This window comes from Saimiri boliviensis, chromosome 20, assembly GCF_048565385.1.
Source record: "Saimiri boliviensis isolate mSaiBol1 chromosome 20, mSaiBol1.pri, whole genome shotgun sequence".
NCBI classification, from domain to species: Eukaryota; Metazoa; Chordata; class Mammalia; order Primates; family Cebidae; genus Saimiri; species Saimiri boliviensis.
In genome coordinates, this window is record NC_133468.1 from 10,455,108 (window position 1) to 10,477,770 (window position 22,663).

The window sequence follows — 22,663 nt, forward strand, 5'->3', positions numbered from 1 at the left end:
CAGCAACTGAGGTTTAGGAAACTTTACATAAGGATATTCATTCAAAAAAAAAAACTAAAAATATATACAAGCCAGGCACAGTGGCTCATGCTTATAATCCCAGCACTTTGGGAGGCTGAGGTGCGAGAATCACTTGAGCCCAGGAGTTTGAGGCTGCACTGAGCCATGACTGCACCACTGCACTCCAGCCCTATTTCACCCTGCAGGTGAGCTCCACAAGGCTCTATGTAGAGCCTCTTCCTGATCCCAGCCTTCTGTGCCTTGGCTAGGACACTGCTCACCCACTGTAGATACTTGATTATGGACACCTGAAGACTGAAATCAGAGATGACAGTTGGAATAGAAACTATAATGGGATATTAACTATAGTGCAATCTAACTCTATCAGAATCTCTTACTCCACAACAAAAGCTTTCTCCTGAAATACTTAACAGAAAACAACCAAAAAATATATATAAGAGAGTAAAAAGAGAAGGAAATCACCATTCATCAAATGTATACTAAGTGCCAAAAATTATGTTTAAAACGTTATGTATTTTATTTTATGCAGTCCCCATAACAGCTTAGGGGATAAGACATCCTCTTTTTCATGGATGGGAAAACTAAGTTGTTAAATAACCTGCCAAGGGTCACCCAGCTAAAAGTGGTCGAGCAAAGTTCAAATCTGGTAAGTCTGACACCAAAGCCCCATGTCTTTGCCCCCAAGCCCCCTGCTCCCTGCCTCTGGAAGGGCTTAAATATTGCAACAAAAGCAATCAGTGGGTAAGAAGATGAGACGGAATATAAGCTGAGATTGACAAGATTCCAGGTGGTTGGTAACCTTTATTAGCAGATGTTTTAGCGTTGTGGAAGCATACGAGCTTGGAAACAGAAAGCCAGAGAAGGAAAAAATGTGAAGAAGTAAAAAGCAAAAGCTCCGGGAAGCATTGAGGATGGGCCTCTCAGCTCCACACGTGTTGAGCTACTGCCTACTACTCCAGAAATGGATTTCTCAGGCCGGTCTGAAACTGCGGGAATCTGCTGCATATGAAATGGACAGAACTAAGCCTTCCATCTCCGCCAGACAGGCAACTCCGCCGTAATCTAATCACACCCCTCAAAGCCCCAGCCAGCAATCTCTTTCCCTCACCCTGTCACAAATGCCATCACGTTGCATCACCGCCTCCCTCATATGCACAGCCGGGAAGGACACTGGGACCTGTCTTGGCCACACATCCACAGATCGGCAGGGTCAGCGCTGGTTCTGTGCAGTTCACAAAAGCCAAAATAACCGTGAAACCCAGAGGGGCCCCTGCCAGGTGGCAGGCCAAGCTGCTCAGGGAGGTCAAGGCTTGGAGGTTTTCTTTTAGCCAAGTCCAGGGTTCCTCACTGCTGCACACTGTGGGATCTGCTCACAAAAAGGTATTAGACACAAAAACTAAAGAAAAAGAAATAACCCAGGGAAGCTTTCTGAAACGCAATTACGTGGGAAAAGAAGTGAGAAAAAATACAATAAAACTCACCTGATCATCCAGATTCAAGATTTGACTCGCATAATGAATGGTGTACCATTAACCTGCCTGATGTTTAGAAAACAACAAGAGAGAACACCTGATGCAAACTTCACTGGGCACCTACACCCTGGGGCTGGGAGTCAGCACGAGCCCTCCTTCCCACAGGGAAATCTGGGGTGCCTATAATCCCAACACTTTGGGAGGCCGAGGCTTGAGCCTAGGAGTTGGAGACCAGCCTGGTCAATACAGTGAGATGCTGTCTCTGCAAAAAAAAAAAATTAAAAAAAAAAAAAAATAGAAAAAAGACTGTTGAAGCCAAGCATAATGGTGCATGCCTGCAATCCCAGTTACTTAAGAGGCTGAGGAAAGAGGACTGCTAAAGCCCAGGAGTTTGAGGCCAACCGGGGCAATATAGTAGGACCTCATTTCTAAAAAATAAATATTAAAAATAATAACATGTTTTTAAAAACTACTGCTGAAGCCAGGCCTAGTGGTGTTTCCCTGTAGTCTCAGCTACTCAGGAGGCTGAAGCAGGAGGATCACTTGAGCCCAGAAGTTCAAGGCCATGGGCACTATGATCATTCCCATGAATAGCCACTGCACTCCAGCCTGGGCAACATAGCAAGACCCTATCGAAGAAGAAGAAGGAGAAGGAGAATGACTTACTGTCATTCATTGCCATGGCTTTAAACACCATCTATACACTGATGGTTTCCAAATTCTTCTCTCCAGCTCATATCTATCCACTACACTCCAGACTCGGGAAACAACTGCTTGTAATAAACATGGATGTCTACGAGAATCTAAAACTTAACTCATTTGTAAGACGTATATATATTTTAAAAATAGAGACAGGGTCTCCCTATGTTTCCAAGGCTGATTTCGAACTTCTGGGCTCAAGCAAACTACCTTCTCAACCTTCCAAAGTACTGAGGTAACAGGTGCGAGCCAGCACATCAGGCCTCATCTATAAGACAGCTATTAATTCCTGCCAATTACCCTCCCCCTCATTCAGACACACACACACACACACACACACACACACACACACACACACACACAGATTTTCTTCAAGCCTTCCCTATCCCAGGAAATGATGCTAGTTGCCTAAGCCAGATTCTTAGACACTGAGAAGTTACCCTCAATCCTTCTTTTTCCTTTATCCCCCAAAACCAGTGCCTCAGCATGGCTTAAAATTATCTTATTTATCGTTTGAACATAGTCATTGTCTTCTACCAGAATGCTAACTTAAAATATGGGGACTTTATTATTCTTTTGATTTGGGGGATTTTTACTGCTGCATTCCCAGCCTGTGGAACTGTGCCTGTCGCTTAGTAGACACTTGGTAAATACGTGTTAACTGGCTAAGAAAGTCAGGAAAGGTGGCACAGGGGAGATGACGGTTCAGCTGGGTCTTGAAATAGAAGTAGGGGCTGGGCACAGTGGCTCACACCCGTTAATCCCAACATTTTGGGAGAACAAGGCAGGAGGACCACTTGAGTCCAAGAGTTTCAGACCAGCCTGGGCAACATAGTGAGACCACAGACCCCATCTCTACTTTTAAAAAAAGAAATAGAAGTAGGTGTTCACCTGCTAGAGAAGGAGGAAGGGAACGCAAGGAAGAAGGAACAGTATGGGCAAAGACGAGGGCAATAAAAAGCAAAGAGTATCTAAGATGCTCAGACTCTGAAGTCAGGAACACTCCAAATTCTCATGCACCTAGCTCTATAATGCTTCTAAAAGCAGTTCCCTGATCTAAGTACAATGGAGCTAACCCTAGTACCTTCTTCACAGGGAAGTCCTGAAAATTAAATGAGAATGGGCACAGCACACTTTTGGTGTACAACTAATGGTAGTTTTATTGTCTCTAATGTCAATACACTTACAATTAGTAACACAGTATTAATAATTTGGTGTTCTAGAATGTGGGTTGCATGAGAGCTTCTGGGAGATATGACTGGATGGTCACGTAGGGTCAGATCACGTGAAGCTAGGGGATCCTCAAAAACATTTAACAGGCCGGGCGCGGTGGCTCAAGCCTGTAATCCCAGCACTTTGGGAGGCCGAGGCAGGTGGATCACGAAGTCGAGAGATCAAGACCATCCTGGTCAGCATGGTGAAACCCCGTCTCTACTAAAAATACAAAAAATTAGCTGGGCATGGTGGCACGTGCCTGTAATCCCAGCTACTCAGGAGGCTGAGGCAGGAGAATTGCCTGAACCCAGGAGGCGGAGGTTGCGGTGAGCCGATATCGCGCCATTGCACTCCAGCCTGGGTAACAAGAGCGAAACTCCGTCTCAAAAAAAAAAAAACAAAACAAAACATTTAACAGCCGTGGCCATCTGATCATGGCTCTGACAATTATTCTGCCACTCAAGGTGTTAAGATATCATACCATTATTATTACTTTATTATCTTAGCATGCTCTTCTGCTTTCCTTTTTTTTTTTTTTTTCTCTGAGACAGGGTCTGTGGCACCCAGGCTGGAGTGTAGTGGCACAATCATGGCTCATGCAGCCTGGACTTCCTGGGCTCAAGCGATCCTCTCTCAGTCTCCCAAGTAGGTGGAACTAAGCGTAACCACGCCCAGCTAATTTCCATTTCTGTACTTGACTTTATTGTCTCTAATGTCAATGCACTTACAATTAGTAACACAGCATTAACAATTCAGTGTTCTAGCACGTGGCTTGCATGAGAGCTTCTGGGAGATGTGCCTGGATGGTCGTGTAGATTTGCTAATGTAGATCAGAAAACTCTTGCTGAGAGCAAATTTATGTTCTTATCCAAGCCAAGCGGCCATCAACCAATATAGGGCAATTATGAGAGTTTGTGTGTTCATCTTCTACTGCTGCATAACAAATCATCCCAAATCTTGGCAGCTGAAAGAAAACAATAAACATTTATTATCTCATCCAGTTTTTGTGGGTCAGGAGTACTGAACAGCTTAGCTGGAGCATTCTGACTTCAGGTGTCTCATAAGATTCCAGTCAAGATGTTGGCTGTCTTGCAGTCATCTGAAGGATTTACTGGGGCTGGAAGATTCACTTCCAGATTCTTAATATGGTTGGCCAGTTGGTGCTGGCTGTAGGCAGGAGGTCTCAGTTACCTGCCATGTAGTCCTCTCCACGGGGCTGCTTGAGCATCCTTAAAACATGACAAGTAGGGCCGGGCACAGTGGCTCACACCTCAGCACTTTGGGTGGCCGAAGCGGGTGCATCGTGAGGTCAAGAGATCAAGACCCTCCTGGTCAACATAGTGAAACCCCGTCTCTACTAAAAATACAAAAAATTAGCTGGGCATGGTGGTGCATGCCTGTAATCCCAGCTATTCAGGAGGCTGAGGCAGGAGAATTGCCTGAACCCGGGAGGCAGAGGTTGCGGTGAGCCGAGATCGCGCCATTGCACTCCAGCCTGGGTAACAAGAGCGAAACTCTGTCTCAAAAAAAAAAAAAAACAAAAAAAAAAAAAAAAACATGGCAAGTAGTTTCCCCCAGAGTGAGTGATCCAAAAGAGGGCAAGAAGGAAACCATGATGTCGTTTATGATCTAGCATCAAAATACACAGTCATTTCTACAGTACTCTAGTGGTTACCAGGACAGTCGAACTCACGGTGGGAGGGGAGTGGGAGCCTCAGTTCTCCGCGTGGCCTCCTATCCTTCCAGAATATCAGGAATTGAGAATCACCGCAGGCCATCTTGGAAGCTGGCAACCACAGTGGGCCAGAGTGGAATTGAATTTTTTCTCACACTCCAGTAGATGGAACCAAATAACGATGCTGAGAAAGGCACGTACAGAAATGGAAATCAGCTGGGCATGGTGACACTTAGTCCCACCTACTTGGGAGACTGAGAGAGGATCGCTTGAGACCAGGAGGGTCCAGGCTGCAGGGAGCCATGATTGTGCCACTACACTCCAGCCTGGGTGACACAGACCCTGTCTCAAAAAAAAAAAAAAAAAGGAAGCAAAAGACCCAACCTGCTAAGACAATAAAGTAATGATAACAGTATGATATCAGTAATAGCTATCGCTTATCAAATGCTTCTCTGGCACTGGGCAATGGCCAAGATCTTTCCATGCTCTCTCACTGGGGCAACAAATTATAGTCCATGACCCAAATCTAGCCCACCACCTGATTTTGTAAATCAGGTCTTCTTAGAACACAGCCACACCCATTTTAACACATATTGTCTACGCCTACTTTCACCTACAACAGCAGAGTTGAGTAATCATGGCAGAAATCATAGGTCTGTCAAGCCTAAAATATTTACTATGTACCCCTTCACCAAAAATAGTTGGTTGATCCATGCTCCATCTCATTAAAACCTCATAATAAATCCCATGAGGTGAGTGATACTACTTTCTTCATTTTATAGATGAGGAAACTGACGATCAAATAAGTGAAGTGACTTGCCCAGGATCACAAAAGTAGCACAGTAGATTCATATCCGGGCAGCCTGACTTGATCTGAGTTGCACTGGGCTAGGAATCAGAAAGGCTGGCTTTTCTGAGTAGCTATGTGGCAGTTATTTAAGGTCTTGCTCCTCATTTTTCTCTGCTGAGATGATAGAAGTTTAAATGTCTGTTCAACTATTTCACAGGAAGGTCAAATGATAAATATAAAAGTGGAGCGAAGCAGCAGCTAGTGTTCTTAGTTTGTGATGCTAGGGCAGGAAGAAGAGCTCTCAAAGAAATGGCTAGAGGAGAAGTTGCTCATTTACCTCTGCGTAACCCAAAACTTACTGGCTTAACGCAACAATGGCTGATTGTGGCTCATGATTTTGTGGGTTGGCTGGGTGGTTCCTCAGCTGGTTCCCCACGAACTCATTTATTCAGCTGCATTCACCTGGAGCAGTAGTTCTCAACCAGGGATGAGTGGGGACTCTTCGTAGGTGCTGCTGGGACCTGGTGGGTAGAGGCCAGGAATGCTGCAAAACCTACACAGGAGAGACTCTGCAACAGAGAACTATCTGGCCCTGAACATCAATAGTGCTGAAGTTGAGAAATCTGAGCTAGAAAAGGCAACTAGGATGGAAAATTCAAGATGCCTCACTCATGAGTCTGGTAGATGGTGCTGGCAGTTGGCTGGGGCCTTGGTTCTCTTCCATGTAGTCTCTCATCCTCCAGGAGGCTAGACTAATTTTGCTGCAACATGGTCTCAGGGCAGAATTCCAAAAGAGTGAAGGTGGGAGCTGCAAGGCCTCTTGCGATCTGGGCTCTGGAACGCACCCAACGCTGTTTCCATCACATTCTCTTTTGCTGTTGGTGTTGGTGGTGGTGGTGGTGGTGGTGGTGTTTTTGGTTCCTTTGAGACAGGGCCTTGCTTTGTTGCCCAAGCTGGAGTGCAGTGGCACAATCACAGCTCACTGCAGCCACAACCTCCCAGACTCAAATGATCCTCTCACCCCAGCCTTTTAAGTAGCTGGGACTACAGGTGTGTACCACCATACCTAGCTAACTTTTCATATTTTTTGTAGAGACGGGGCTTTGCCATATTGCCCAGGCTGGTCTTGAACTCCAAGAGGCCTCGGGTCCTGGGCTCAAGCAATCCATCTGCTCCACCCTCCCAAAGTTCTGGGATTACAGGCATGAGCCAGCACACCTGGCCTGTTTCTGTCACATTCTAGTGATCAAAGTAAGTCACAAGATCAGCCCGAGCTGGGTGCAGTAGCTTTTGTCTGTATTATCAACACTTTAGAAGGCCGAGGCAGGAGGATAGCTGGAGGCCAGGAGTTCAAGACTAGCCTGGACAACACACTGAGACACTGTTTCCACAAAAAATTTTTAAAGTGAGCCAGATGTGGTGGTGCATGCCTGCAGTCCCAGGTACTTGGGAGGCTGAGGTTGCAGTGAGCCATGATTGCACCATTGTACTCCAGCCTGGGCAACAGAATAAAACCCTACCTCAAAAGAAAGAAAGAAAGAGAGAAGAAGAAGGAAGGAAGGAAGGAAGGAGAAAGAAAAAAGAGAAAAAAGAAAAAAGAGGGAGGGAGGGGTAGAGAAAGAAAGAAAGAAAAGAAAGGAAGGAGCGAGGGAAGGAAGGAGGGAAAGAAAGAAAGAAAAAAAGAAAAGAAAGGAATGAAGGGGAGGGAAGGAGGAAAAGAAAGAAGGAAAGAAAGAAAGACAAGAAAAGGAAGAAGAAAGAAAAGGAAGGAAGGAGGAAGGGAGGGAGGGAAGGAAGGAAAGAAAGAAAGAAAGAAAGAAAAGAAAAGAAGGAAAGAAGAAAGAGAAAGAAAGAAAGAAAAAGAAAGAGAGAAAGAAAAGAAAGATCAGCACGGATTCAAGGAGTAGAGCTCTAGACTCTAGACTCCACCTCTGCAGGGGAAGAGGAGCAAAGTCACATTGCGAAGCGGGTGAACACTGGGATCAGCAGAATCCGTGGCTATTAAACCATTATCTACTAAAAGAAGTAAGATTAAGTATCTTTCCACTGTAGCTACATAGCTCAGGGGACAGCTCTATGCCAGTGGTTCTCAAAGTGTGGTCCCCAGACCTGCAGTGTGAACATCCCTGAGAACTTATTAGAAATGCAAATCCCTGGGAAGCCAAGGCAGGTGGATCACCTGAGGTCAGGAGTTCAAGACCAGCCTGGCCAAGATTGTGAAACCCTGTCTCTACTAAAAATACAAAAATTAGCAGGGCATGCTGGCATGCACCTGTAATCCCAGCTGCGCAGGAGGCTGAAGCAAGAGAATTGCTTGAACCCGGGAGGCAGAGGTTGCAGTGAGCCAAGATCGTACCATTGCACTCCAGCCTGAGTAACAAGAGCAAAACTCTGTCTCAAAAAAAAAAGAAAAAGAGACCGGGCATGGTGGCTCACGCCTGTAATCCCAGCACTTTGGGAGGCCGAGGCAGGTGGATCACGAGGTCAAGAGATCGAGACCATCCTGGTCAACATGGTGAAACCCCGTCTCTACTAAAAATACAAAAAATTAGCTGGGCATGGTGGCGCGTGCCTGTAATCCCAGCTACTTAGGAGGCTGAGGCAGGAGAATTGCCTGAACCCAGGAGGCGGAGGTTGCGGTGAGCCGAGATCGCACCATTGCTCTCCAGCCTGGGTAACAAGAGTGAAACTCGGTCTCAAAAAAAAAAAAAAAGAAAGAAAGAAAGAAAGAAAAAGAAAAGGAAAGGAAATTCTAAGGCTCTGAATTAGAAACATGGGGTGGGGCCCAGCAGTCTGTGCATTAGCAAGCCCTCCAGGGAATCCTGACACTCAGTCAAGTTTGGAAGTCACAGGCTTAAGGTAAGCAACCAGATCAGAAACTTCTTCATGCCCAGGTCTCTAGCTTGAATGTCAGTGGAGGGCAAAACATCCCTCCCCTCCTATCCCCTACCTCTCCGTGGGTCTCTGCCATTTACCTGAGGATAAAATGTTCTCTTTAGGCCAGGCTTGGTGGCTTGCACCTGTAATCCCAGCACTTTAGGAGACCAAGGTGGGAAGGTCACTTGATACCAGGAGTTCAAGGCCAGCCTGGGCAACGTAGCAAGACTTCACCTGTATTAAACTAAAACATTAATTTTGTGTCAAACTCTTATACAGAAAATAAAAAACAAGAAAAAATTAAAATAAAAACTTTTTAAAAATGCTTTCTTTTATAATGGATTTCAGTAGAAACAGTCTTTATATAGCTGGTTCCTGACTTACAATGGCTCAACTTACGATTTTTCTGCTGTAAAATGGTGCAAAAGCAGTAAGATTTCAGTAGACACTGTACTTCAGATTTTGAACTTTGATCTTTTCCCAGGCTATCGATATGGATACAGTAATCTAGCAATGCTTTACAGCATCGTGAGTATGAGAGACATTCACCATGAGAGTACATGAGATGTTCAATGCTCTTATAAAATAGGCTTTGTGTGAGACAGTTTTGCTCAGCTGTAGGCTAACAGATGTGTTCTGTAGGCTGGGCTAAGCTATGATGCTGCCTAGTTTAGGTATATTGAATGCATTTTACTTAACGGTATCTTCCATGTATACTGGTTTCATCTGGACATAAGTTCTCAAAAGGGAGATGTGTCAAAGGCTAACAATAGGACAGAAGCCTGGGGCAGCGATTGCCCCACAGAGTCGGTGGGATGGGGACATGGGTGGAGTCACCTCCCTCCTCAGGAGCTGGACAAGAGAGAACAGTCCACTTTTTTAATTTTTGCTACTAAAAATACTAGCAGGAAAAAAAAACTTTAATGTTAAATAAAATAAATAAATGGGTTCTTGTTTGTTTTTGTTTTTGTTTTTTTTTCTCAGAGCCTGCAGTGGCAAATACATTTTTTAACACACATACACATACACTCGCAGAGCACAGTTAGAAATGCTCATCCCCAGCCCGAAACTTAAATTTACATCATGACGAAGAAGTAGAATCTGAGTACACCACTGCTGGTGACTGCTGGCCGAGAGTTGGAAGAAAACATAAAAAACTCTCTTCCAACACTACCAGGCTCTGCATCCTCGGGGCCAAATCAGTTAGGACACAGTCAGGATCCCAAGCGACCCTTCAGTCCCCTCTGATGACTGTGCCGATGGTTGTTTTTGTTTGTTTGTTTGGGTTTGTTGTTGTTTTCAGGAAATTACTGAATCAGCCTCCAACCCGGGTGACACCAGCTGACAAAGCGACTTCTCTGCAAGGCGGGAGTCAGCATGAGAAAATGAAAACCCAAGGCTATCCCTGTGTGCCAGGAAAGCATCAGACCAGAGGCCACAGCAAGACTGTAAGAACAGGCATGGGTCGCAGTGGCTGACGATTGTAATCCCAGCACTCTGGGAGGCTGAGGCGGGTGGATCATGAGGTCAAGAGATCAAGGCCCCTGGCCAGTATGGTGAAACCCTTTCTCTACTAAAATTACAAAAATTAGCTGGGCATGGTGGCACACACCTGTAGTGTCAGCTACTCGCAACGCTGAGGCTGAGGCAGGAGAATCACTTGAACCCAGGAGGCAGAGGTTGCAGTGAGCCGAGATCATGCCACTGCACCCATCCCAGCCTGGCGACAGAGTGGGACTCTGTCTCAAAAAAAAGAACAGGCATGGGCCTCTTTACCTCTCCCAGCCTCCCAGCGAGGGCTCTTGAGGGAAAAGGGTGACGTATGGCCGACTTCTGTACCGGACAGCATCCACACAGCGCAAGTCCAGATGAACCAGATCCCTGACAGACCACACAATCCGACCGAAAGATCCAGTCATTGTTTAGCACATCCATGTTATCCACCGTCTACAGCACAGGTATTAAATTGGCTACTATTAGAACCTTCTGGTGGCCGGGCGCGGTGGCTCAAGCCTGTAATCCCAGCACTTTGGGAGGCCGAGGCGGGTGGATCACGAGGTCAAGAGATCGAGACCATCTTGGTCAACATGGTGAAACCCCATCTCTACTAAAAATACAAAAAATTAGCTGGGCATGGTGGCACGTGTCTGTAATCCCAGCTACTCAGGAGGCTGAGGCAGGAGAATTGCCTGAACCCAGGAGGCGGAGGTTGCGGTGAGCCGAGATCGCGCCATTGCACTCCAGCCTGGGGAACAAGAGCGAAACTCCGTCTCAAAAAAAGAAAAAAAATTTAAAAAAAAAAAAAAAAACCTTCTGGTGATCACAGATTTGGGAGAGGAGTAAGTAAGACCATTTTACGACTATTACAGTAAGTCTGGCCAGCAGCAGTGGCTCACACCTGTAATCCCAACACTTTGGGAGGCTGAGGCAGGAGGATTGCTTGAACCCAGGAGTTGCAAGTCAGCCTGGGCAACATAGAGAGACCCCATCTCTACATACATTTTTTTTTTTTAATTAGCAAGGTATGGTGGCTCGAACCTATGGCCCCAGCTACTTGGGAGGTTCAGGTGGGAAGATCACTTCAGGCCCGGAGGCATAGGCTTTAGGGAGCCAAGATTGCACCACTGCACTCCAGCCTAGGCAGCAGAGCAAGAGAACAAGGCCCCATCTCAAAATACAATAAACGCTCTATCTTAGTACAGTAGAGGCTGCTTTCCAAGGCACTGGGGGTGTGAGAGGAAGAAGCAAGACCATAACAATAAATTGCTGAGAATGCTACAATGAGGATTTAGGAACTGGACAGAGAATTTAAACAGAGTCGTTTCCAAACAGGAGCCACCATGAGGTCAGGGGGAGCCAGTATTGAGAGGCCTGAGTCCCAGGCCTCTGCTACGCTCAGTCGTTCTGTTTTATGCTTTGGGATTTTGCACAAACACATCATTTGCTATGAGGGTTCCATTGCTTTAAAGCAAAATACTCGAAAACAACTTGGCGAGCACTAACGTTCCTTTTAATGTTCAGATTGTAATGTTCTGTGTATTAAGTATGTGAGTGCCCAGAGTGTTCAGTAATACCCAAAACATAATCCTATTCCTTATCCTAGTGTACAACATATAAATATAAACTATTACTGCAGCATAAACAACCCAACATCAGCACTCACATCCCCTTCCCCTGAAAAACTCAAGATCCTCTCCTTTGGTTTGAACAGGCAGAGAGGAGCTCTTTCATTAATGACCTTTTACTTTTCATCGCTAGGAGAAAATGGTGATGACATCTTTTTGGCCAGATGGAACTCAAGGAAGATTTATGGAGCAGCTGAGAACTGTCAGAGCCAGGCAGAGCCCATAAGACAATGACCATGACCTTTTCATAAGGGAGCACACTGCTTTCTGGACTCTGCTAACGCAAGAGAGCCCTATCTACCCAGTCATCAGTGAGGTTATCCCAATACCCCACCAGCTGCTGCCACCCAATCTGGAGGCCTGCACTCCTGCTCTTGAGGGATGGCATGTGACTGCACAGCCCCCCTCAGTCCCCCTCAGTCTCCCTCAGCCCCCCTCGCCCCAGTCTGGCACCCAGGGCCCTCCCAGAGTGGGAAACCTCATCCAATGCCTTCTCAGTTACAGAGATTTTAGAAATTAGTCACAGAAAGGAGGGCGGGAACAGAGTGGAGGTTTCCTGAAGGAACTGGTAACAAGATCTGGGGTCTTTCACCTCAAGGTCACAGCAGCTCAGATTGTCCCTGAGTTAGCCACGAGTGGTCAAGAATGAAATCAATCTCTGCAAACCTTCTGCTCACTTGTCCACCATCTACTCTACAAAGAGGTCCTATGGGGTGGGGCCTCCAGCAAGGGAGACTCTTCATTCACTGAGCCTTTCTCTTTGGAGATTTTGATTTCTCAACCTGTCCCCTCCCCCAGCCTCAGAGGACAGGCATGGGCTTCTGTGATGCCCACGAGTTACCAGACAGAAGGAAGGGGTAAGGCTAGAGTCTGGAGTCCAGCATTTGTTTGAGACAGTCTTGGACTGACTTCCGACCCTCATCTTGTGAAGCACCTCCTATTAAAACACACACTGGGACTCGTTCTGTGGCCCTAGTGACCAAATGTCTGCATCTGCACAGGAGAGTCTGAGTGTGTACTTCCTCGTGTCCTGGAATCATTACTGATACCATTGCCTTTCACTCTCAAAGTCCCCACGTGGACAATAAACCATACAGTTACCCTACATTTCACCACATCATCACCTATGCTTTTCAGAAAGAGTCTAAAAAACCCCAAGTAGTTCTGCATGCCAAGAAATCTGGGATTAAAAACAAGCCAAAACACAATGATGTTCATTGGTTATTAACAGGGAAACCAGAGAAACAAATCAAATTTCTACCAATAGGAAATGGTTTAATAAATGATGGCTTATCAGTATGGAATACTATATGTCCATTTAAAGGGAAAAAGAAGTTCTATATGTCCTGATGTGAAAAGATCTCAGACCAGTACTTTGGGAGGCTGAAACAGGCAGATCACAAGGTCAAGAGATCGAGACCATCCTGGCCAACATGGTGAAACCCCATCTCTACTAAAAATACAAAAAAAAAAAATTAGCTGGGTGTGGTGGCACATTCCTGTAGTCCCAGCTACTCAGGAGGCTGAAGAAGGAGAATGACTTGAACCCAGGAAGAGGAAGTTGCAGTGAGCCAAGATCATACCACTGTACTCCAGCCTGGCAACAGAGCGAGACTCTGACTCACAAAAAAAAAAAAAAAGAAAGAAAGTAAGAAAGAAAGAAAGAAAGAAAGAAAGAGAAACATCTCTGAAACAGATTGGTAAGAGAAAAAAGCAAAGCATAGGTCAATGCAGAATGAACACTCCCAGTTATCTTTTCTTTGTAATTACACATGTACAGGTACATAGGCGTGCCTGCAAATGCATAGAGAAAGATCTAGGACAACGCTGTGTAACAGAAATAAAATGTGGCCGGGCACAGTGGCTCGCTGTACTTCGGGAGGCAGAAGCAGGAGGGTTACTTGAGGCTGGGAGTTTGAGACCAGTCTGGGCAAAAAAGCGAGACCCTATCTCTACCAAAACAAAAATTTTTTAACTAGAACAGTGCAATGGCATATGCCTGTAGTCTCAGCTGCTCGGGAGGCTGAGGTGGGAGAATTGTTTGAGCCTAGTTCAAGGTCATAGTGAGCTGTGATCACGCCGCTGCACTCCAGCCTGTTTGACGATGGAGTTAGACCCTGTCTTAAAGAAAAAAAAAAAAAGAAAGAAAGAAAGAAATATAATGTGGAGCACATATATAATTTTTAATTTTCTAGTATCTATATTTTTACAAAGTGAAATTTATTTTATGTAACCTAATATATCCAACATATTGTGAAAGTTAATATAAAAATTAATGAATTGTTTTATCTTTTTTGTACTAAATTCTCAAAATTATGCTTCCAGTGATCTCATTCATTTCAGCCTCATTTTAGGGGCTCAACAGCCACGTGTATTATTGAATAGCACACATCTAGAAAGACGCACATCTAACAGATAACAAGGGTTATCTCTGAGGAGAGACGTGAGGCTAGGGAAATGGAGTGATTTGTATAGAATTTGAAATGTTTTCAGTGAGAATATATTCCTTACAGAATCTTATAAAATAACAAAAAATTTTCATGTTTAAAAATAAGGAGCAATAACATGAGATGTAAAAGAAAATCCATAAACGTGGCTATGATGAGGTAACAGTGTTAGATTTATCAGACAAAAAGACAGTTCGCATTTTTTTAAATATTTGATCCCCCTGACCCCACAGGGCTGGCCCTCTGGCTGTGGGGGCTTCGCTAGCCTGCCAGGGCACCCTACAGCAAGCCTCCTGAGGGCTGCCTGGCTTGGTTTCCCCATCTAGAAACAGGAAGCCCTGGCTGCCTCCCTGAGAAGTCTCTCATCTCAGGAAAGCAGAGTGGTGCTCCCAAATACTCACACTGAAGGTTTAAGTCTGTCTGTCAAAGTGCAGATCCGAAAACCAGTGCCATCAGAAGAGCCGGGTGTGCTTGTTTCAAAATGCAGGCTCCTGGGCCAGGCATTGCAGCTCATGCCTATAATCCCAGCACTTTGGGAAGCTGAGACGGGAGGCTCACTTGAGGCCAGCAGTTTGAGACCAGCCTAGGCAACATAGTGAAACCCTGTCTGTACTATATATTTTTTTTTTAAGTTTTTAAGTTTGTTGTTGTTGTTGTTGTTGTTGTTTTTAAGGCAGTCTCCTGAGTCCTACCAAGTAGGAATTTCTGAAGGGAACCCAGGAATCTCGTTGAGCAAGAATTCCAGGTGATTCCTAAGCTCAACATTGAGACCACAGGTTATCATTCTTTTATAGCCTTTTTCTCAGTGCTGAGGATTCCTGGCTAGAATCTGATTCCAGCTCAAATCCTGCTGACAAAGCCTGGGAGAAGACAGGAAATCGAAACACTGTGAGCCCCCTCTGCCCCACTGGTGGTCCAAGTGCAGTGATGTTTACAGTTAATCGGTCACAACCAGTTACAGACTTCTTTATTCCTTCTCCATTCCCACTGCTTCACTTGAGTAGCCAAAAAAAGAAAGAAAGAACGTACTTATTTTTTAAGAGATAGTATAGTCCAGTTGCCCGGATAGTGTGCAATGGTGTAATCACAGCGCACTGCAGCCTTGACTCCTGGGTTCAAGCGGGAGTCGAGCCAGATTTTTTTACTTTTTGTAGAGAATGGGTCTCAATGTGTTTTCCAAGCTGATCAGGAACTCCTGGCCTCAAACAAGCCTCTCTCCTTGACCTCCCAAATTACTGAGATTACAGGTGTAAACCACCACACCCAGCTGATATTATTTTTAATTGACAAATCATATTCATAGGGTACAATGCAGTATTTCAATATATGTATGCAATATGGAATAAGTAAGTCAAGCTAATCAATCTATCCATCACCTTGCTTACCTGATTTTTTATGGTGAGACATTTGAAATCTGCAGTTAGTCGTTCTGAAATAGGTAATATATTATTATTGACTACAGCCCCCTGCTGTGCAATGATGTCAAAACCTACCACTCTTTTCTGTCTGAAACTTTGCACCCTTTGATTAACAACCCCCAACTCCCATTTTCACAACCGAAGGAAGGGGCTGGTCGGCACAGAAAGCTCAGAGAGGCAGATTAGCCGCTGACCTCCCTGCCGGGTGCTCTTTCCCGGCTTCACAGGAATCTGACACAGAATGATTCACCACCCTCTCACCCCCACTCAGCCACCCTTAGCTGGTTAACAGAAAGGCACTCTCCCCATGGTTAAACATGCAGACGAACGTTTCCATCAAAGCTGAACGTCCTTTAAAAAGCTGATGCCCATTCTCCTTCCCTAACACCTAGCCACTGTCCGTCTCCATGTGGATGAGAGACAGAGAGAGGGATGTTTTCCTTCTCCCATACCCAGAACCCCTCTGTCCCAGGCCAGGCTGGGCACATTCCCTTAGACTTGGAAACCCTCCTTCCCTTGAAAGTCATCTCTCTCTCTACCTCTCCTCTGTCCACTATCTCTTTCTTTTCTCAATCTCCTCCTTCCACTCTCCCTCTCTTTCCCCTCTCTCTCAATTCCTCTGTTTTTTTCTCTCTCAATCTCTCCTTCTCTTTCTGTCTCCCTCTAACATGGGAGGCAAAAAAATTGGCACCAATTTTCCAAAATATTGGCTCTGTGTCCCCACCCAGCTGTCAATCAAATTGTCATCCCCAGGCGTGGAGGAGGAACCTGGTGGGTGGAGACTGGATCCTGGGGTGGTTTCCCCCATGCTGTCCTCGTGACAGTGAGGGAGTTTCCCACAAGATGTGATGGTGTAAACGTGCGGCCCTTCCTGTCTCTCGCTTTCTCTTGCCACCAGGTAAGACGTGCCTTGTTACCCCTTCACTTTCCGCCATGATCGTAAATTTCCTGAGGCCTCCCCAGCCCTGTGGAATTGTGAGTCAATTAAATCTCGCTTCTTTATAAATTACCCAGCCTCAGGTAGTTCTTTATAGTAGTGTGAAGACGGCCTAATAACCCTCCTTCTCTCTTCTGCTTTCCTAAGAGAAACCCCACCAGCAATGAAGGCAAAAGAAGCAGAAAAAAACAGGCAGGTGAACCTCTGTCACGGGCACCCCTTATGAAGGAAGGTCAAGGTGAGGTTCAGGAGAGTCAGAGCCAGCCCCAGCGGGGCATGACGTGCAGCAGCATTCACAACCTGTCCACATGTTCGGCAGTTGTGGAAAATCTGTCCCGTCATGTTGCCCTGCCTGCTGCTCTCCAGAGGACAGGGGACAGCAGTCACCACAGAAACCCAGGAAGAATCTGCACACAGTCCCAGCCCCACTTCACAAATTCCTGGGGGTGTGCTGGGGCCAGGACCCCATCTCTCAAGAAAAGTAAAAGCACGGTACTGCTGCAGCTTACAGTTCTGTAGTATTTGCCAGGTCCAAGGTTTTCCTTTCTGTGGGCCTGGACCCCCAGATGCCGCGTCTCTTAGTTGCCTCCTGACTGCACCTCCTCCTGAGACCCTGCAGAAGGAGAGACCAGCAGGTGGACTTGAACGGGGCCGACTGAAAGCCTGAATCACGCACAGTCACAGAAACAAACTCCCCATGCAGGAGGCGGTGCACGTGCAGAGGGACTCACCGTAAATTCACCGCTCAACGTGTTTCATATTTACCAATCAGCAAGCATTTGTTGGACACTTGCCACCTGCCAAGAAGTGTGCTAAGAATGTGTTCTCCACCTTCAAATGCCTGAAGATGAGGCCATTCGGGAGAAGGCACAGGGCAAACTGAAAGCATAGAGTTAGGGATGACTGTCGTTCCGCCTGATTTTCATTATGGTTACTGTATTATTGCCGTTTCATAGTTGCAGCAACAAAAATGCTTGCTGATAACCTCCTCTGCTGTCCACCCTCACATTCCCCAAGCTCAACTCCAGCCTACAATCCTTGCCAATGCCACTCTAGAACTTTTTAAAAGGGGAAAAGGGGGTACACAAAGGAAATTCTAAGGCCCACCGATTACCTCCTTTTGTGGCTATAAGGGGTTTCAAATTCTGGAAGAAAGGGGTGAGGAGCTAAAAATTGGAGCCAAGATAAAACCACTGTCCAGGTGAAGATCATCCCAGATCAGCTTTCCTAGAGCAGGGCCCTCCGCCTTTTCTTCTTTAACAGCCTTTTGTTCTCTACACTGGAATGCCCCATTACCAAAATGCTACCAACAGGTGCTGTTTCTTGAGCACCTACTACCGGGCAAGCAGTACCCTAAGCCGTTCTACTTGGACCACGTTCTGGCTATCTAATTGCTGCATAACAAACCATCCCAAAACTTAGTGGTATGAAAACAAATGTTTCATTATGCTCACTGATGTTAAGGGTTGGAAATTTGGAGAGGACCCAGCAGGGATGAGTTGTCTCTGTTCTGTGAAGTCTGGGGCCTCAGCTATGAAAACTGGATCAACCAGAGTGGTGAAGAGGCTCATGCCTGTAATCCTAGCACTTTGAGAGGTTGAGGTGGGCGGATCACCTGGGGTCAGGTGTTTGAGACCAGCCTGGGCAACATGGTGAAATCCCATCTCTAATATACAAAAAATTAGCCGGGTGTGGCCACATGTGCCTGTCATCCCAGCTACTCAGGAGGCTAAGACAGGAGAAATGCTTGAACCCAGGAGGTAGAGGTTGCAGTGAGCCGAGATTGTGCTATTGCACTCCAGCCTAGGAGACACAGCAAGATTCTGTCAAAAAAAAAAAAAAAAAAAAAAAAAAAAAAAAAAAAACTGAATCAGCTAGGTGCGGGAATCATCTAGAAGCTTCATCACTCACACATCTGGCACCTACACTGGAATAACTAGAAGGTTGGCTCAGCTAGAACTATCCACCAGAGTGTTCTACATGTGGTCTCCTTCTGTAACTTGAGCTTCCTCACAGCATGGTAGCCTCCAGGGAGTCAGTCGCTCACACAGTAGCTCAAGGATCCAAGAGCAAATGTTCCAGCAAACAGAAAAGAAGGTAAGCAGCTTTTTCTGACCTAGAGCTGGAAGTCTCATGGTGCCACTTCCGTAGTACTCTATTGGTTGAGGCAGTAGCAAAATTGCTGTATTCAAAGCTGGATGCTATAGACCCTATCTCTCAGTCGGAAGACTGGCAAAGAATCTGAGGCTGTCTTTTATAACATTATCTCCTTTCGTTCTCACAAATAATCTTGACAAAGTACAAGTATGCCACTTTGCAGATGAAAACACTGAGGTTCACGGAGATTAAACAATTCTGTGCAGTAGGTTGCAGTCCTACTCCAGAACCTGAGTCTGCCCATCAGATTTCCTGCCTGGCTGATGTTCTCCTTTCTTCCGAATCCTCCCCAAGTTCCCCTCAACCCAACCTCAAGCCACCTCCTCCTCACCTCTTTCTGTTGGTTTACCTGCTCTCAATTTCCTTCTGCCCTGGGAGTAGCCAGTGGCACTCCCACCTCCCTTCCATCCAGCCAGCCTGGAGCCCAGGATGGAAACTTCAGGGAACGCAGTGCCCTGGGTTTCCCCAGTCTCTAAAATCAGCTACTTACAGACTCTTCATACTAGGCTAGAGTGGGATGGGCCTTCATCCTGTGGAATCCCCATTGCCTCGGGGCAGCTGAAGGGAAGTTAGGGCCCTGACGTTGCTCTTGACCAGTCCCAACTGGGAATCAAACACCTCACCCCCACCCCCTGTGTTTGAGTGGCCCCTTTGTACATTATCGTCAAGTGTCTTCAACTAAAAAATGAACGTTTTTAAAAAACAAATGGGAAAATGGTAAAAATATTCACAACGCAAAATGACAAAGCGTTCCTAAGAGCTCAGTAAAGATGCAAACAGAGAATACCTTTTCTTTTTAATTTTTTCCCTAACTCCCCAAACTTGTTAAGATAATACTTCTTTAAAAAGAAAAACACAAATGGGTTTAAAACACTGAAAAAGGCCGGGCGCGGTGGCTCAAGCCTGTAATCCCAGCACTTTGGGAGGCCGAGGCGGGTGGATCACGAGGTCAAGAGATCGAGACCATCCTGGTCAACATGGTGAAACCCCGTCTCTACTAATGGTGCAAAAAATTAGCTGAGCATGGTGGCACGTGCCTGTAATCCCAGCTACTCAGGAGGCTGAGGCAGGAGAATTGCCTGAACCCAGGAGGCGGAGGTTGCGGTGAGCCGAGATCGCGCCATTGCACTCCAGCCTGGGTAACAAGAGCGAAACTCTGTCTCAAAAAAAAAAAAAAAAAAACACTGAAAAATAGGCCAAGCATAGTGGCTCACATCTGTAATCCTAGAACTTTGGGAGGCTGAGGTGGGAGGACTACTTGAGCCCAGGGAGTTCCAGACCAGCTTGGGCAACATGGCTAGACCCTGTCGCTCAAAAAAAATTTTTAAATTAGTCAGGCATCCCAGTTACTCAGAAGGATGAAGCTGAAGGATCGCTTGAGCTCAGGAGTTCAAGACCAGCCTGGGAAACATAGAGCCCCCTCTCTTAACAAAAAATTTAAAAACTAGCCAGGTGTGGTACCAAACACCTGTAGTCCCAGCTACTCAGAAGACTGAGGTGGGACGATCACTTAAGCCTGGGAAGTCAAGGCAACAGTGAGCCATAATCACACCACCGCACTCCAACCTGGGAGACTCAGCAAGACCCTGTCTCACAGAAAAAAAAAAAAAAAAACTAAAAACTAAAAAAAATGATTTAAATAACTAAAAGATTTTTTAAATGAGAATTCCCAAATTGCTTTCCGGAAGGAATGTTCGAAATGATACTCACATTTCATTCATGTTCCAAGAGAAAAGTGACTCTTCCTGAACTGCAGCTATCAGGAAAAACTCCCCGGAAGAGGTGGGGCTCAGACTGAGACTTTGAAAGGAGATAGGCCACAGCTATTCGTCCACATTTACACTATGCCTGTTTTTAAACTTAACAAATTTACAGTCCTCTGCTTACATTGCTCTGTAAAGATCTGGCCCACTACTATGTATTAAAAAGGGATACATAATAATGAATTCAGCCCTCTCTATCAAATCCAAAGGGTCCCACTGGAGTTTCTGCCCATTTAATGGGTCATTAAAATATTCTTGGAAAGGACAAAGCTTTAGTTGACTACGAGAAAAACAAGCAGAACCAGCCTTGGATTCTGTCTTCAAAGGTTTTACCTTGACAGCAGGCCTGGTAGTCCAGAGCCCAAGAAAATATCTCAGCCACAGATACCCCAGAGGTAGACTAGTAATGCTACGACCTCAAGGTCAGAAGTATGTCACTAGACCATAGCCAAAAATAGGTGCTATATCATTAAGAAAGTAAAAATGCAAACCACAGACTGGGCAATGTTATTCACAACAAGCATATAAACCCACAAGGGACTCCTATTCAAATATAAAAAGAACTCTCACTAATCGAGAATAAAAAGGCAAAAGATTTAAACAGGCACTTCACAAAAAAATATATTCAGAAAGCCAATAAACATTTGAAAACATCCTCAATTAATTAGTCATTAGGGAAAGTCGAAATAAAACCACAAGGAAACACCCCTGCCCCCACCAGAACAGCTTAAAATTTAAAACATGTAATACCAAGTGTTGGTGAGGATGTGGAGAAACTGCCATTCTCATACTCTGCCAGTATGAGTGTAAATCTGTACAACCAGTCTGGAAAACTGCTAAGTAGAATGGACTCTAGCTGGATTTGTGAATATTCTATGATCCAGCAATTTTACTCCTAGATATTTACCCAACAGAAATGTGTACATGTTCACCAAAAGACACACACAACAAGAAAATTCACAGCAGCACTCACTATTCCTAACAGTGAAAAACTGGAAACTACCCAAATAAATGTCCATCAGCAAAGAATGGGGATTAACAGTAGCATCTTCACATAATGAAATGTTTAGACAGCAATGAAAAGTAGCTGACTACAACTACAAACAATGTGGTTGAACCTCGCAAACATATACTAAGTAAAATTATTAGACACAAAGAGTGTACATAGTGTATTTAGATATATGTGAAGTCCAAAAACGGGCAAAACTATTCTGTTTTTAGAAGTCAGAATAGCTGCAGGGGAAACAGAACTCAAGAGGGCTTCGTAGCTACTCCTAATGCTCTGTTTCCTGAACTTCATGCTAGTGACGCAGCTGTGCTCAGTTTGTAAAAATTCGTGGCGGTTGTTAACTGTTACTTTGTGCAGTCCCGTGTTACACTGGAGTTAAAGTTCCCCAAAATCAAAACGCAATCAGCAAGTGGAAGCAATTGCACTGCTGGACTTGATTGGGAGCTAAGGGGATTCTGCAATTTGTCGCAGGCACAAGCAAAACCCACTTTCTTACCCTAAGTAGCATCTCCCAGAGTCAGGATCCAGGAGTAGCTTGGGAGGCAGGATCCAGGAATGGCTGAGAGTTTTTCCCGGGCCACCTGGTCCCACCTCCCCTCTCCCACTTCTAATAAACAGGAAGTACAGCTTCTGTTAAGAAAAGGGCCTGGGTCCCTAGGCGATGACTGCCACATCCAGGGAGAGGGTGATGCCCTTGGGTCCTCACTAAACCCCCCTTGGCTGTCTAACCACTCTCAATTATAAAGGCTCCCACGTCCTCATCTCACCCACACGTTTTGTTGGAAGAAAAGGAATAAAGCACCCGAAGCTCCTTTTAACTAAGTGTTCTTTCAAAGCAGCCCGGCTCGAGGACCCCTGGCCTGGAGGAGTGGGAGAGGCAGACCTCCCCCTCCAGGAATCATCTCCAGGACTTCCCAGGACTGAGTAACTAGGTCACCAGAGTAACCAAAGAGGCCAGGAGACAAAGGGCGTTCAAGCGTTGGTCCTGGAATGTGAGGGTGATGTCCAGTTCATGTTCTGCTGCTTCCAGCATAGCCCATGGTGTGAACGACCCATCA

At 45.6% G+C, this 22,663-nt stretch overlaps 2 long non-coding RNA genes across 2 annotated transcripts; both read right to left on the bottom strand.

The window, feature by feature from the left end:
- Window positions 1-3,798: 3,798 nt before the first annotated feature.
- On the bottom strand, window positions 3,799-7,063 carry LOC141582438 (uncharacterized). The gene is made up of 3 exons (XR_012515282.1): window positions 6,232-7,063; window positions 5,101-5,266; window positions 3,799-4,371 (listed from the first exon to the last, which is right to left on the bottom strand). It is a non-coding gene; the product is annotated as an uncharacterized LOC141582438 (long non-coding RNA).
- Window positions 7,064-8,717: 1,654 nt separating this feature from the next.
- Window positions 8,718-18,331, bottom strand: LOC141582452 (uncharacterized). Its single transcript, XR_012515295.1, has 3 exons — window positions 17,186-18,331; window positions 15,707-15,750; window positions 8,718-8,993 (listed from the first exon to the last, which is right to left on the bottom strand). It is a non-coding gene; the product is annotated as an uncharacterized LOC141582452 (long non-coding RNA).
- Window positions 18,332-22,663: the final 4,332 nt, after the last annotated feature.